The 16186-nt window shown below is 46.3% G+C and overlaps 1 long non-coding RNA gene and 1 pseudogene across 1 annotated transcript; one reads left to right on the top strand and one right to left on the bottom strand.

Moving 5' to 3' along the window:
* Window positions 1-9951: 9951 nt before the first annotated feature.
* On the bottom strand, window positions 9952-11226 carry LOC121927121 (annotated as a pseudogene).
* A 2838-nt stretch (window positions 11227-14064) lies between these two features.
* LOC121914765 lies at window positions 14065-15763 on the top strand. Its single transcript, XR_006100580.1, has 2 exons — window positions 14065-15513; window positions 15617-15763. It is a non-coding gene; the product is annotated as an uncharacterized LOC121914765 (long non-coding RNA).
* The last annotated feature ends 423 nt before the right edge of the window (window positions 15764-16186 follow it).

Below are 16186 nucleotides of genomic sequence, written 5' to 3'. Positions count from 1 at the left end.
CTATGGAATGGACTCCCAGAGGAGACCTGCCTTGTCACATCCTTGGAAACTTTCAAGAAGGCGGTAAAGACAGAGCTCTTTTGCTGCACATACCCTCCTGACCTCCTATGAAGACCACTAGTATGGAACGAGAACAGCTGACCCTGTGATTGATTGATGTTTTATGTTTTTATGTTTCTATGCTTTTATGTTCTTATGTTTTTACATTTTTAGCTGTGGTTTTAATTGTGCAGTAACTAATGCTGCAATATTGTAAGTGTAATTTTAACTCTGCTGTGATCCCGCCTCAATCCATTGGGAGAGGTGGGAAGATAGAAATAAAAATTATTATTATTATTATTATTATTATTATTATTATTCATTCATTCATTCATTCATTCACAGGTCCCTAAACCCTTCCTCATAAGCATCGTTCTCCAGAAATTTGATCATCTTGGTTACCCTTCTCTGGAGATGTTCCAGCTTTTTGATATCCTTCTTGAACTGTGATGCCCCAAACAGGAAACATTATTCCACGTGAGGTTTGAGCAAAGCAGAACAGCATGGCACTACTACTTTCCTTAATCTGGGCACTATTCTCCTATTGATGCAGCCTAGAATTACATTGGCAGTTTTGGCTGTTGCATCACATTGTTGATTCATCTTTAGCTTTTGGTCTGCAAAGAGCCTTAGATCCTTTCCACATGTACTGCCTGCATGCCAGGTGTCACCCATCCTATATTAGTGCATTTCGTTTTTCTAGTGTAGATGCAATACCTTACATTTATCCCTGTTGAAATTCATTTTGTTAGTTTTGGCTTGGCTCTCCAGTCTGTCATGGTCATTCTGAACTTGTCCTCTGGGACATTATCTCCTTCCTCAATATAATAAACAAGTTTATATAAAAAATTATAAATAAAAAAATCACTGGGGTTTAAGCAATCCCTCTTTGTTCAGAGCAAACAGAGAGCCATGAAGATAACAACAACAACAACAAAAAACCCTGCATCAGATAGCAGTTCTCTGCTCAGTCATAAGCAACCTTGGGGTAATTGGGGTTATAACTTTAGCCTTTCTTGAACTGTCTGCAAGAGGTTATTGCTATTGATGACAGGGTGACTTGGATGTCTTTCATTCATAGGGTCAACATGAGTTGAAGTCAAATTGAGAGCAGTTAACAACAACAACAACAGAACTGTGATGTTTTGGATTTCCCTTACGGTGGGACCATGTATACAAATTATGATAAAGGGCAGAGATGTTTGTGAGCAGTTCTCTCCAAAAGACAAGGTGTGTTGGAGATTAATGGATCTATAGTGCAACTGAAGCAGCTGGATTCTCCACCGTATAAGTTTTGTGGGGATGAATCTGAAGGATCTTCTTTTGGTAGTCTATTAATAAACTTGATACATTTAGAATCTATGATGAGAACATGTTTGTGATGCTTTTTAAATGCATGGTGCAAACCAAGCAACAGCACCCGCTGTCCTGTTTTTATTTGAGAATAAATCCCATTAAACTCATTAGAACACATGCGTATTAAACATTGTATACATGGGAAGAGTTGCAAAATAAATAATGTTAGTTGACAGTACATTAACATGACTAGTGTAATGTTTAGATAAGGATGGGGCAGGAGAAGAGGATGATAATAATCTTTTCCAAAATTGGGATTCAATGTGGCTTACAAATTAAAACAGATGCAACACAGGTGTGTGTGTACACACACACACACACACACACACACACGATCAACCTTAAAACAAAATTTCATTATTAACAACACTAAACTAATTCAAAACATACAATTAAAAAGCAAAAAAGAAATTAAAAATACATTTTTATCAGTATAGCACATTTGTAAAAGCCCTTATTTTAAAATACTCAGTTCTCAAAATTCAGTTGGAATAAAAAAATCTTTGTATGGAAAGAAAGCCAGGAGGGAGCCATTCTAGCCTTTGTAGGCTACTTTGTAGGTAGGGATTTCCAGAGCTTAGAGGCAGCCACTGAGAAGGCCTTATCATATATCTGTACTAAGTGTGCCTTTGAAGGTGGATGGATGGGGGGGGGGAGCCTCTCTTGAGGATCTGATGGCCCAGATAGGCTAATATGAGGAGATTTTGGGGCTCAATAGACCGCCCCTTTTAGTGCTGGATCAGGGCTGCGGCCCTGATCTCACCTTTCTCAGCACAAAAAAGGAGCCACTTTTTGCTGGAAAGGGCACCATAGCCACTGATGCGCAGCTTTCCCATGCTCCTTTGGTGCTGTGTCATGTAGATGCAGTGCCAGAGGAGCACCGTGATGTCAAGCGCCATGTAGTTCAGTAGGCGGCATCACGCTGGCTTGGAGGTGGAGTCGGGGCATGCGTCATGTGGACGCCATGCCCTGACTCCACCCCCCAGGCTGGCCTTAATGGTTGGTCTGTACAGTCCCATACTCTGTATAATTGGACCGCAGATGGATTAGATTTTATAGGTTATAACCCACACTTTGAATTGAGCCCGAACATAGACCAGCAGCAGGTTGTAGCAAGGGATTTGCTACATGATCATTGCGATCACCACCACTGTCACCTGTCAAATTCACCACTATGTTGTTACATCAGTTATGAAGTAGCAGTTTTGTGAACTGCTTAAAAAAAGAGTAAATAGGTGCACCTACCATCTTGACCAAGAACAATGTCATACCACTTGGTTTCAGCCCACCTTGGGTTTCACATGCCTGATTGTATCAAAAGGAAACATATCTTTTGACAGAAGCTTACCTTACAGTGCAAACAGCTTAGCATGGAGATAGTCTAGCCCAGAAAATAGGGGGAGGAAGAGGGTAAAGGTTTACCTAGATGTCTGACCTAATCTAAACTGACCAGAAGCCATGCTGGCTGGGGGGACCCTGGGAATTTTTTTTCCAGCAAACAAAATTTTCCATGTTGTGGTGGTGTCCCATCCTCAGTTGTACCTCCTTGGTAGGGGAAGAAATGTTTTATCACTTTCCTCTCACTCACGGTTGAAATTGGACTGATGGAGATGTAAGCAGAAACGGAAGCATGGTCATTTCCCAACAGCAGACTGATGGATGTACAGTGGAACGGAAACAACTGTGTTTTCTACCCAAGCCTTTATATTTACTGGGGAGATAAATCCAGAGGACCTTGTCCTTCAGAAGAACAGAAGCAATGCAACAGAGCCAGTAGAGTGTAGTAGTCAGGATGTCAAATTATGACAGAGGAGGCCAAGGTTCAAATCTTCACTCAGCCATGGCCAGTCACCAATGTTTAGCCTAACTGACCTTGCAGGCTTGTTGACAACAAAAACTGAAGGAAGAAGGCTATATGGGCTTGGCTGGCCTACCTAGAGATAGTAGGTATTATATTCCAACACATTTGATAAGGACTAGGTTGTGGAAGGCTGGCATACACAGCTGCTCACCACAAATCAGTTGCTCAGTTGCGGTATTAACCAGCAGTGATTCTTGTAGAGAGATCTTGTAGCACCTTTGAGACTAACTGAAATAAAGAGGTTGGCAGCATGAGATTTCACTGTGATGCTTAACAAGGACGAACACTGGAAAAGCTATGTGGTATAAGGTATTTCAGTAAACTTTCACCTCTTGGGAACACTAATCTGGTTCTGTGCAAGGACCTTTATCCTTTATTATCACCCTTTCACCGGATCCCCTTTCCCTTCCGTATCCAGTGTAAGCTTCTGTTGTTAACTTTTAAAGTCCTGCATGGGCTGCCCCCCCCTTTATTTATCTGTACTTCTTTCTCCTTACATTCCCACTCGTACCCTCTGTTCTAGTAGTCAAGGTCTGCTGTCCCAGCTTAGGATCTCCACTGCCCCATCTCGGATTTGTCCCTTCTCAATTGCTGCCCCTCACTCCTGGAACCTTCTTCCCCCATAAACATGGGTCACCACTTCATTGATGACTTTTACATCTGATTGAAGACGACCCTGTTCAAAGAAGCATTCCCAGGCACTGTGTGAATATTTATCTCATATTTGATTAGATAGTGGATGTTGATGTTTTAATTGTTGCCTGTTGTTTTTTTTAACAAATTCTATTTTATATTTATATACCACCTACTGTATATATGTATTTTGTAGATTGTATGCCATTGGCAGGTTTTATATTTTTATTGATTTGATTATCTGTATGTACAGCACTGTATACATTTACAGTGCTATAGAAATAAACCATCATAATAATAATAACAACAAGGAGAGGGTGTACCTTGCTCTGAACACAAATGGGGACTTACGAGTAATGAACCTCTTCCCAATAGGTCCCATCCTATTCACAGTGGCAAAACTGTTTGGGGGCAGGGCAGAAGATTTGTGGGGCTGCAAAACTGGATAGGATAGAAAAGGTGCATGTGACCCACTGACCAAGTGTTAGCCACTCCTGTAAATGGGGGGGGGGGGGAAGAAACTTTATTTCTATAGCTCAATGGTAGATTCTTGCATTGGCAAGGGATTGGTCCATCGCAACGCTATAGTTCTACAACAATGTAAGAATACAAATCTATGTGAAGAGCTCACAATATCTCTGGTTTTGCATTCTTTAGAGAGCTGGCATGGTATAATGGTGTGAGTTCTGGGACTAGTTCTGGGAGACCAGGGTTCAAATCCTGACTCTGCCATGGAAACCCACTGGGTGACCTTAGACAAGTCACACTTGCTTGGCCACAGAGAAAGGCAATGGCACCCCCCTGCCAACCAACAACAATTTGCATCCTTTGTGCTATGTGGCAGAATTGGAGACCACAATGCCTCCCTCAGCCAAGTACATAGCCCCAGAGAGACATGATGGAGAGAACTAGGTAGGGATGAGGACGTGGAGAAAACATAGCAATATATTCACAGAGAAGAGTGGTCTCACTTGGCACAATGAAATAAACATCATCACTTGACAGCCAGTGTGGCATAGTAGTCTGAGCCTTGGATTATGACACTGGAAACCAGGGTTCAAATCCTGGCTCAGCCATGAAAACCACTGGGTGACCTTCAGAAAGTCACATACTCTCAGCCTCAGAGGATGGCAATGGCAAATCCCCTCTGAAGAAACTTGCCAAGAAAACCCCATAATAGGTTAGCTATAGGGTCACATAAATCAGAAACAACTTGAAGGCACACAACAACAACAACAACAACAATTCACCTTTGGTGCTGCAAAACCTTGTGCTTTTATCACAAATAGTCATGAAGAGCTATGGAATCCTGAAATTTGTAGTTTTACCCTAAAGATTGCTGTTGCCTCACAAAACTACAGATCCCAGGATTCATGGCAGTTAGAGTGGTGTCAACCTCCATTATTTCTTCAATGTAGCTGAAGAAGTAAGAGTGGCAGAGTGGATATTTCAATTCATCTTTCTCCAGCTTTAAACAGAATAGTATCCTTTTCCTTTCTCAATTTGAAATATATCCCTCCCCACACAACCTCATGGGGCAAACTACAAATTATTTTCACCTGGCATAGCCTTCAACGGTTGTTGGAGTCACGCTGTAAAACACCTGGAGGTCAAAGATTCCCAACCCACTCCCTAATATGCAGCAATAGCAAGAAGTATTGCAGTTGGGTAGGGATTCAACCATCTATCACCTTGGTGTACCTCTGATGCTCTATCCGCTATATCACATGAGTTTCAAGTTATAGGCTAGTTATTCAAATGCTCCAGTTTCCCTGCATGAGAGCATTTGGCAAGCATGCTCTGTGCATAACATGCAATGATAACTTTTAAAATATATAACAAATAAATAAGTAATCACTTGGGAGATGAGTAATCCCTTCTTGCTCAAATCAAATAAACAGAGAGCCCAGAAGACATGGAGGAAACAGCAACAGATAAGCATTCTCTGCTCAGCTGCAAGCTGTTGACTCTTCCAGGGTTACTGGGGTCATGGCACTTGAGGTGAGACAGGCTTTCTTAAAGAAGTATAGAAAGTTATGGCAAAGGGGGCATGTACCTTGTCTGAGCGGGAAGAGGAGCGATTGGATCGAAAATGTGTAGCTTGGGAGGAGGGACTGATTTTTGGGGACAGTAACTCCAAAAATGCTGGATCCTGAGCAGATACCGAGAGTTGAGGTCCAAAAATGTTAAGTTTTTCCAAACACTGGTAAAATGCCACATTTGGTCCTACTGTGTTGGTGTTCTGCATGATTTGGAGCAGCGTTTAAAAAATTACTGCTAAGTGGGAAGGAAGGAGGGAGAGGTTAATAAATACATCCCATTCCCCACCACCACTCCCTTCTCCTTTTGTGTCTTGTCTTCTTAGATTGTAAGCCTGCGGGCAGGGAACCGTCTAACTAAAAGATTGTATGTACAGCGCTGTGTAAATTTACAGCGCTATATAAATAAAGGTTAATAATAATAATAATAATAATAATAATACATCACATCCTCCCAAAAGACAAGGCCTGTGGAGTAGTAAAAAACTTTGTCAATGAACTACAAGCTCCATAAAAGAATCTGGGATGGGTTGAAAATGTTGCTTTTAAATTACAGTCTTGAAGGCAAAGGCAAACCCCCTCTGAACAAATCTTAACAAGAATACTCTTTGGTAGGTTTGTCTTAAGATCGCCATAAGACAGAAATGACTTGAAGACACACAACAACAAATGCCTACTTTATCTATTTGTGGAAAAGTCTCATATATGGTAGTTCATCGGTTCTCAAACTTTCTGCTCTTGGGACTTCCCTTTACATCTATATATGGATGCCGCACCTTCCCCTCAATGTAGTATATGAATAAAAATATTTTCTGCATTTAGTGTTTGTATTTTCATTTGCATTTTCAGGTATATCCATATTTTAACATTTTATAAGGAAATAAAATATTGTTCAAATTAGAGCAGTTTTATTTAAGTAAATTCAATATTTAACTCAAGGCATATGTAAAATTTGCACACAAAAAGTTTGGGAAAGTGGGGAAGAAAAGGAAGAGGAAGGATCAAGGTCTCCAAGTCTCGCATCCCCCTTGACAACTCTTGCACCCTCCTGGGGGTCTCGCTCCACTGTGGTAGTTCATTTAATTGCAATTTAACTTTGTCTTTAGATGTGCCTTCAAAGTTTGGGACTTATGGCGAGCTTATCATGGGGTTTTCTTGGCAAGACTTTTATTTGCCATTGCCTTCCCTTGAGGCTGAGAGCATGTGGCTTGGCAAAGGTCACCCAGCGGGTTTCATGCCCAAGCAGGGAAATGAACCCTGGTCTCCATAGTCATAGTCCAACAGTCACACCACTGTGCCACACTGGCTTTCGTGTCTTTAAATGTACTTTCTTTTAATTCATGTGGGGGAAGAGTTGGAACAATAGTTAAATGGAACATTAAATATGTGGTGGTTAGAGCATCAGAATGAGCCATAACAAATCCCAGATAGGCTCTTCACAAAACTCACCTGAATGACCTTGTGTCACTCACTGTCAGTCTGGCCAACCTCCCAGGGTTGTTGTGGGCATAAAGTGCAGAGCAGGAGAGCGATATATACTGTCTTGAGGTCACTTGAAGAGCAACTAATAAATAAAAGGACAATATACTGACAGGGCACTGAGTCTTAAGGATTTTGTGTGTGTTCTTGGGATCACTGTTTGGGACTCCGACAACCGTCTTTGCTAGATGACAACTCAGCAAGCTTTTGGAATTCTCCTGGGGAGGTTTAAGACTCCCAAACGCACAGTAAAGGCATCCTGCACAGGTAAAAGGTTCTGCTGCTTCTCCATACCAGAAGAGGTCTGCTTGGGTTAACTAGCAAATTCTTGCAAGGCAGTGGTAAACTTCAATACTTCAGAGCTCTGTATACTCATGTGAAGTCGAAGGCTTTCATGGCCGGCATCCATAGTTTTTTGTGGGGTTTTCGGGCATCATCTCTGAAGATGCCAGCCACAGATGCTGGTAAAGTGTCAGAAACAAACTCTTCTAGAACATGGCAACATAGCCTGAAAAACCCACAAAACTCTGTATACTCACTTAGGTCTAAGCCCCATCTAAGTGCACAGGTAAGCAGGACTTGAGTGCATGGGGATGCCTGGCACCTAGGTGTATAAGGCTTAACAAAAGTTTGGCTAGAAGGGGGAAAGAAGATCCTTCCTGGCAACTCAGTGTATATGTAAGAGAGAGGATACCCACCTGTCCTTCATATCTCCAGGGTGGGAGTTATAGTCCAACAACTATAACACTTCATTTTCAGTGTTGGGGACCCTTTGCTTTGGCCAAGCAGCAAACCAAGAATGGGAGATTGGAAAGACCCCTTTTTTCTCCTCTCTTCCCCTTTCATTTTCCCCGAAGATCTACACCAGGCGTCTCTTTTATTCAATTTCTCTTTATTAATAATGTTATAAAAAGTTCATAAAAAAACAGATTTCTTTTTCTTTTTCTTTCTTTTGTTTTTTTACAAAAAACAAACAAACAAGTGAAAGGAGGGGGAAAATAATAATAATGATAAAAAGTCCAACAAACCAACTCAAGAGATCACATAAATATAGACATTCTTTAGCACTTTCTTCTCCATTGTGGGTTGTTTTACTGGGAAGTCTAGTACCTCAGAACATCGGACTCGATTTCCTGGCGCTGGATCCGCCATTTCGAAACCGGTCATCATACAGAAACACTAGAAATCCCAGCAAAGGGCTCTTTATCTTGGTTTTTGCAGAAGACCACTTGGGCTTAGATCAGTTTTGGTGAAGGGTTTGGTTGCCCTTCAGACAGCAGTCACAAGTGCAGGGACAGCTCCCATTGGAAACACTCCAGAAAAAGAAACTCAACACACACACACACACACAGACACACACGCCTAGAAATGTCCATGGAAAGAGTAAATGCTTCCTCTCTCTACCCCATGCATCAAAGGGGGGCACCCAAACCATACAAATAATGCAGTTTGACACCAGTTTAAGTGCTGTAGCGCCATCCATTTGGCCATGAAAAGCCAAAGGATGACCTTGGGCAAGTCACACTCTCTCAGCCTCAGAGGGAAGCAAGACAAAAACATAGGTTCACCTTAGGGTCGCCATAAGTTGAAACCAATTGAAGGCAAACAACACACACAGCTCCCTCCTATGGCATCCTGGGATTTGTAGTTTTGGATGGCCCATTTCTCTCTCCAAGAATCCTGGGGCCTCCCCAGACTACAAATCCCAGGGTTCTGTAGGCATTTAAAGTGGGGTCAAACTCCATGATTTCTACTGCTCCCCAGAGAGATCCAGTCCATTCACGCACGCATACGCACACGCAGAGGCCGTTCCTTTCGGTCTTTTTTTTAAAGAAAAGTAAAAAAAGACATTTATTTTAATAATAATAATAATAATAATAATAATAAAAAGACCTGCATGTAGGAAGGAATGTTAACAAGAGAGGTTCAGCAAATCAATGTGATTCCAATGGTGCGTGCAAAAGAATAACAATAATACAGATAATAATAATAAGAAGAAGAATCATAACCACAACGACAATAATAATAAAAAAATAAAGAGTCTTAGGGCACATCTCTCATGAAAACTCACACAGCATCATAGATTCCTAGAGTTGGAAGAGACCTGCAAAGGCCATCCAGTCCAACCCCATCCTGCCATGCAGGAACTCTCAGTCAAAGCATCCCCACTGACAGATGGCCATCCAGCCTCTGCTTAAAGACCTCCAGGGAAGGAGACTCCACTGCACTCCATTGAGGGAGTGTGTTCCACTGTCCAACAGCCCTTACTCTCAGGAGGTTCCTCCTAATGTTGAGGCGGAATCTCTTTTCCTGGAGCTTGCATCCATTGGAGGCCACTTGGGAGTTTAGGGGTTGGACGGGGCGGGTGGAAAAGGGGATAAAAACAAAGCCTCACAGGATAAGAGCTGGAAGAGACCCCCAAAGGCCACCCAGCCTGACCCTTTGCCAGGCAGGAACACAGGACTGAAGCTCTCCCATCCAGCCTCTGTTGAAAAGCCTCCAAAGAAGGAGACTCCAACAGCCCGTACTGCCAGGAGGATCTTCCTAACGTTTAGTCGGAATCTCTTTCCCTTGGCTTTGCATCTCTTGGGGGGCCACTTGGGAGGGGAAAAGGGGGGCCAGGAGAGGCTGCTGGAACTGGGAGGGTCCTCGGAAGTCCTCCATCCCAGTCCCCCGCCATGCAGAAATACACAATGAAAGCCCTCCCAAGAGATGACTTCCAAGGGATGGCAAGTGTTCCCCATCACAAGCCCTTACTCTCAGGAGGTTCTTCCTAGCGCTTCGACGGGGTCTCTCTCTTTCCCTTCGGAGGCCCCTTGGGAGGAGAAGGGGGTCCCTCCAAGGCCTCCCTGTCCGCTCCATCCCCGGCGGGGCCTTCCCTTTAGGCCGGACGGGTGACGCGGACGGCGCTGGGCCCGTCGGGGGCCGGCCCTTCGCGGAGCCGGCGGGGCGGGGTGGGTGCGGTGGGGTGCGGAGGGTAGCGTCGGACGCGGCGCGGAGCTCGGCGATCTTGTAGCCCTCGGGCCCTCGGCCGCCCTGTAGAGGACGGTGCGGTGCTGGACGACGTAGAGGCGCCTCGAAGTAGGCCCCGTAGGCGGCGCTGGAGGCGTTTGTCCATGGGTCGAAGGCCAGCGGGCAGCCGGGCGGCAGGGCGGCGTCGCGGAGCAGCTCGGCGGCGCGGAGGGGGTCCTGGAGGCAGGTGTGGCGCGGGATCTGGAAGGCGGCGTCGGAGCTGACCCAGCCGTCCGAGGGTGCGCCTCCTCGATGTAGACCAGGAGGAAGTCGGCCACGTCCAGGCAAGGAAGCGGGGCGGCGGCCAGGCGGCGGAAGGCCCCTCAGGCGGGCCATGAAGGGCGGTCAGGTGCAGCTGCCGAAAGTTGAGGATCAGCGGCCGGGCCACCGGGCGAAGTCCAGCAGCCGCAGCCGGCGGCCGTCCCTCCAGGCCGATCACCTCCGGGTGGGCGCCGCGCAGCCCACCTGCGCCGCCTTGAAGAAGTCCAGCTTCTGCCCGTGCCAGACCGCCTTCAGCGACTACCAGGTGAACATGCGGTTCGAGTCCGAGACGCAGAGCGGCGGGTCGCCCTCCGACGGCTCCTCATCCTCCTCTCTCCTCGGCTCCCCCTTCCTCCCCTTCCTCCTCCTCTCCTCCTCCTCCTCTGCTTCCTTGGCGGCCAAGAGCAGCTTCTTCGAAGGCAGAGGAAAGTCCAGCAGCCAGAGGCAAGCGCCGTCAGCAGGAAAGCGCGGCAGCAGCACCAGGCAGGCGCCCACCTGCGCCAGGCCTCTGCTGCAAGACGACGAGGACGGAGACTGGGCCCCCATCGGGGAAGGAAAGACCCCTCCGGGACACAGGACACACCGGCGCCCCAACCCAAGCCCCGACGGCCGGCAGCGGAAGCCCAACGCTGCTCTGGGTCTGGCTGCTCCCTCCGAGGGGCCCTGAGCCCAGGCGCTTCTTCTTCTCCCGCTTCTCTGGAGCCATTTTATAGTCGGGGATTTAAACCCCGAGCCCCGGGACTCCGCCCCTTCCCCTCGACGGCACAAGGCCACGCCCCCTTTTGGGACTCGGGGGGGAGGGGGAGGGGGGGGCCTCCCAGAGGGACGAGAGAGGAGGAGAGAGGAGAGAGAGAGAGGAGAGGAGAGAGGAGAGAGAGAGAGAGGCCCGGCGAAGGAGAACGAGGAAGAGGGGAGGAGGAGGAGAAAGGAAGGACCCCCCTCTGGAGAAGAAGAGGAAGGAAGGAAGGGCGAGGAGCAGGGGGCAGCAAGAGAGAGGGAGCCCCTTCTGAGGAGGAAACGCCGAGGAGGAAGGAAGGGGGGAAGGAGAGAGAACGCAGAGGGAGGGCAAAGAGGAGGAAGGACACGGGGGAAGGGAAGGAACGGGGAGAGAGGAGGAGGAAGAAAGGAGAGGGGGGAGATGACGAGGAGAAGAGAGGAAGGGAAGAAGGAGGAGGAGGAAGCGGAGGGGGAGGGAGGAGAGGAGAGGAGGAAGAGGGGAAGAAAGAAAAGGGGGAAGAGGGAGGAATAAGGACGGGGGGCTGAAAGAGAAGGAAAGGGACGGGGCAGTGAAGCGGGAGGAAGAGAGAAGAGAAAGAGGGGAAAAGACGAGGAAAGGGAGGAGGAGGGGAGGAAGAAGAAGAAATAAGGACGGGGAGAAGAGGAGAAGAGATGGCGGAAGAAGGAGAAGCAAAGGGGAAGGAAAGGAGAAGGAGGGGGCGAGGGCGAGGAGCGAAGGAGGAAGAGGGAGAAGACGGGGAGGGAACGGTGGAATGAAGAGAAGAGGAAGAGGGAAGGAAGGAAGACGAAAGACGAACGGAGGGTGAAGAAAGAAAGAGAGAAGGAAGGAAAGAAGGAAGGAAGAGAAAGAAAGAAAAAAGAAAGAGAAAGAAAAGAAAGAAAAGACGTGGGCAATGAAGAGGAGGAAGAAGAGCGAAGAAAAGCCCAGGAGGAGGAGGGGAGGAGGAGGAAGGTGCCCGGAGTCGGTGCCCGGAGGAGGAGTCGGGGCAGGCTTTCTCTGGCTTCCGATTTAAGGCGCGGGGGTCGGGAAGGGAGGCTTTTGGGGGAAGGGGGGAGGAGAGGGGGCGGGAAACAAGACAGACCAGAGACCACCCAGGGCTGCATCTACACTGCAGCATTAATCCGGTGGCCCCGCTGGGAGGGCCGGGGCTCCGCTGCTCTGGGATTGGGATGTGTAGGGACGGAGGTGCCCCCCAACAAACTACACATCCCAGAATCCCAGAGCACGGAGCCCCGGCCCTCCCAGCGGGGCCAAAGCGGATGCCCTTAACAAACAAACAACTCCCCAGGTCCCAGAACGGGGAGCTCACGTACCTGGGCTGGCTCCTTGGGTTGTCCCAGAGCTGGGGGAGCCTCTTGCCTGCCTTGGGGCTCTCTCTCTTGCGTCCCGGACTCTCTGGGGTTAAGCCTGCCTTGCTTGCTGAGCTCTGCTCCGCTGGGAAACCTCTCTACCGGAGAGAATCGCCCTCCAGTTTCGGATTTTTGGAAGCTGCCTGGTTTTTTGGCTGGGACTTTTTTTTTTGGAGGAGAGGTGGAGTAAGAGGAGTAGGCACTAGGCGGCGCTGTTGGCCGGAGGCTGGAGGCTGAAGCTGGAAAGGCAGCGAGAGAGAGAGAGAGAGCTGGCTGCTGGCTTTGCCTGCCTTTCTTCTCTGGTGTGTTGGAAATGCTGGGACTTTTGTCAAGCCAAGTGCCTTCCAGATGGTTTGGACTACAACTCCTATCCTCCACAGGCTTCTCGGTTCAAAGGGCTAGGGAAAAAAAAGGAGTTAAAAATCACAATTTTAATTAATTTTTAATTACTCTCATGTTAATTGGAAGTGATTTTAATTATTATTATTACTTTTATGCTTTATGAATGTTATGATTTTGTTGCTGTAACTAACTGTATTGTATATTTTGGTCTAGGGCCGTAAATAGATGATGATGATAGAAAAGAGAACAAATTTCAGGGACAGGAGAGAAGAGACACATCCATTTGCCAAGTCTGCACCACAGGCATGAATGGTTGGTTTCCAAACGTTGGTCCTCCAGGCGTTTTGAACTTCAACTCCCAGAATCCCCAGCTAGATTGGCCAACAGCCTGGGAGCTGAAGTCCATAACATCTGGGAGACCAAAGTTTGGGAATCATTGGAACTCATATTCAGAGATTGCAAAATACATCCCTGAGGGAAGGTCTCTTTTCAGATGCCAAAGCCACTGAAGGGGAGCTACTGAATTCTGGGTCCAGATATATTTTGGGTTGTCCTGAGGACTTTCAGGGACCTGTCCAAGGTTGGTTGCTGTGTGCTGTGTTTGAGTTGTTTCCAGCTTGCACCTGAATATGTAGAAAGCTCATGCTACCAACTTTCAGTTAACTTGCTTTCAGTTAAGTTTCAAAGGTGCTACAAGAGTCCTTTGCATGCTGGTTTTCCAGCTTAGGGAGACCCAAAGGCAAACCTGTCATGGGGACTTACTGGAAAGTTTTGCTCAGAGGAGATTTGGTACTGCGAAGCTGAGGGAGCGCAACTTGTGCAAGGTTGCCTGGTGGGTTTCCATGGCAGGCATTGCAGGATTTGAACTCTGGCTTGCAGAGTCCTAGTCCAACATTTAGACCAGTAGTTTTTTGTGGGTTTTTCAGGCTATGTGGCCATGTTCTAGGAATAAACACTTCTAGAACATGGCCACATAGCCCGAAATACCCACAAACAGTATGGATGCTGGTCATGAAAGCCTTCGACTTCACATTCAGTGCAGTATACCACACTGGTTCTCTCTCCAAGGTGCTGAACTATTTGGGGGGATGAGGATAGGGTCTAGGGCTGCTGCCATACTGCAGGAATAAAGCAGTTGGGCACCACTTTAATTGCCATGGCTCAATGCTGTGGACTTCTGGGATTTTTAGTTTTTGTGAGCTATCTATCCTTTCCTGTAAGAGAGCACAGGTGCCCCACCAAACTACAAATCCTGGAATTCTATAGCACTGAGCCATGGAAGTTAAAGTGGTGTCAAACTGGTTTATTTCTGCAGTGTGGCAGCCACCATGGACAGCTCTTTACCTGTTTAGACTAAAGCCCCAAACCTCCCTGATATGGAAGCCATCAACCACTGCTGTGGACATGTGTTACTCTCTAGCTTAATTAAGCCTCGTTTTATTTTTATATTACTTTAAAAAAATATTTTTATTGAACATCAAAACATATGAACACTTACATACACATTTACATATAAATGTGTATGTATAGAGCAGAGGAGGCGGCCCTCCAGCTGTTGTTGGACTGCATTTTGTAGCATCCTTCACCATTGGCTCTGTTGACTAACGCTTGTGAGAATTTCAGTTGCAACAAACATGGGGAGGGGGACACATTTCTCAGTGGATAAAAGGCTGTTAAGTAAGACCACCCGGTGCTTCCATTTAATAGATATCAGTTCTTTGGATCTAACCCTTGGAAGTCCCAGGAACTGACATCTTCATGCTAAAAACATCTTCTACAGAATCATGACCTGTCATCCATTCACCTATCTGCTGATGTGGTACAACTTGGATTTAAGGATTTTTCTTAATATGAAGTGTAAAGTCAGCTTTGACTCATGATGGCTGAGAGGACTCCAAGTTCCCCAGTTATCAGCAGCCCTGCTCAGGCCTTGCAAGCTCAGGACTGTGCCTTTTTTGACAGAGTCAATCCACCTGTAATGCAATCTTCCCCTTTTCCTACTGCCTTCAACTGAGTAGCTTCTTTTTTTGTTGCAGATAAAGTCTGTCATGCTAGAATGAACTGAAAGAAATCCCCAAAAGGCAACCAGAGCTGAAAAAGCTTCAGTTTTATCTAGCTTGTCCACACAGCTGGGCAAATGTACACAGTGCAGTGGTAGGTCTAGCTTAAGTACCTGGTAAGTATTGCCAAAATCTTAAAATTATGGGTTCATAGCTTGGAAGACTTCAGTTTGAGGCAATTTTTTTTCTGATTTGGTACTCTTCAGAAGTGCTGGAGCATGTCAAGCAAGTGCCTTCCAGATGATTTGGACTACAACTCTTATCACCCACAGGCTGCATAGTTAGAAGAGCATCAGCAGAAGAATGGACTTGAGGGACAGGATAGAAGAGACACATTAACTAGGTATGATGAGAGCAGAGATAGCTATACTTAAAGATTCCCAGCTACGCTGCTTCATAAAGCCACTGAATGATGGCTCTTGCACTCTTTTTGCTTATTGAAACAGGGCACATACATATATTAATGGCTAAAAGCAACGGGAAGAGGCAAACAGAACAGATGTAAGCTTGCAGAACTGCAGAAAATAACAGGAAGCTAGCAGAATCGTCAGTAAGAGTATGTTAATTAAAAATAAAAAATTGCCAGATTGAAACTAGGCTCATGGGTGATGTTTATTTACCAGAAGCTCAGACCTAGTTGTTTTTACCAAATACCTGTAGAGTACACACTTCTTGCTGTGCTGCTGCTGCTGCTGCTAAACTCCTTTTAACCACAAATAACCAAACCATAATTCTAACATCTGGTAAGTATTGCCAAAGTCTTAACATTATGGGTGCATAGATTGGAAGACTTCAGTTCAAGGCAGATTTTTCAGACTTGGTATTCTTCAGAAGTGCTGGAGCAAGTGCCTCCCAGATGGTTTGGACTACAACTCCAGTCATCCACAGGCTGCATAGTTAGAAGAGCATCAGCAGAAGAATGGACTTCAGGGACAGTGAACAATAGCTCTTGCAACTCTTTTTACTTATTTTAACAGTGCAATGTATATCAACAGCTAAAAGCAATGGGGCAAAGC

The sequence above is a fragment of the Sceloporus undulatus genome, chromosome 1 (assembly GCF_019175285.1).
Source record: "Sceloporus undulatus isolate JIND9_A2432 ecotype Alabama chromosome 1, SceUnd_v1.1, whole genome shotgun sequence".
Classification (NCBI taxonomy): Eukaryota; Metazoa; Chordata; class Lepidosauria; order Squamata; family Phrynosomatidae; genus Sceloporus; species Sceloporus undulatus.
Note: the sequence above shows the minus strand (reverse complement) of the source record. Positions and strands in the feature narration are given on the sequence as shown.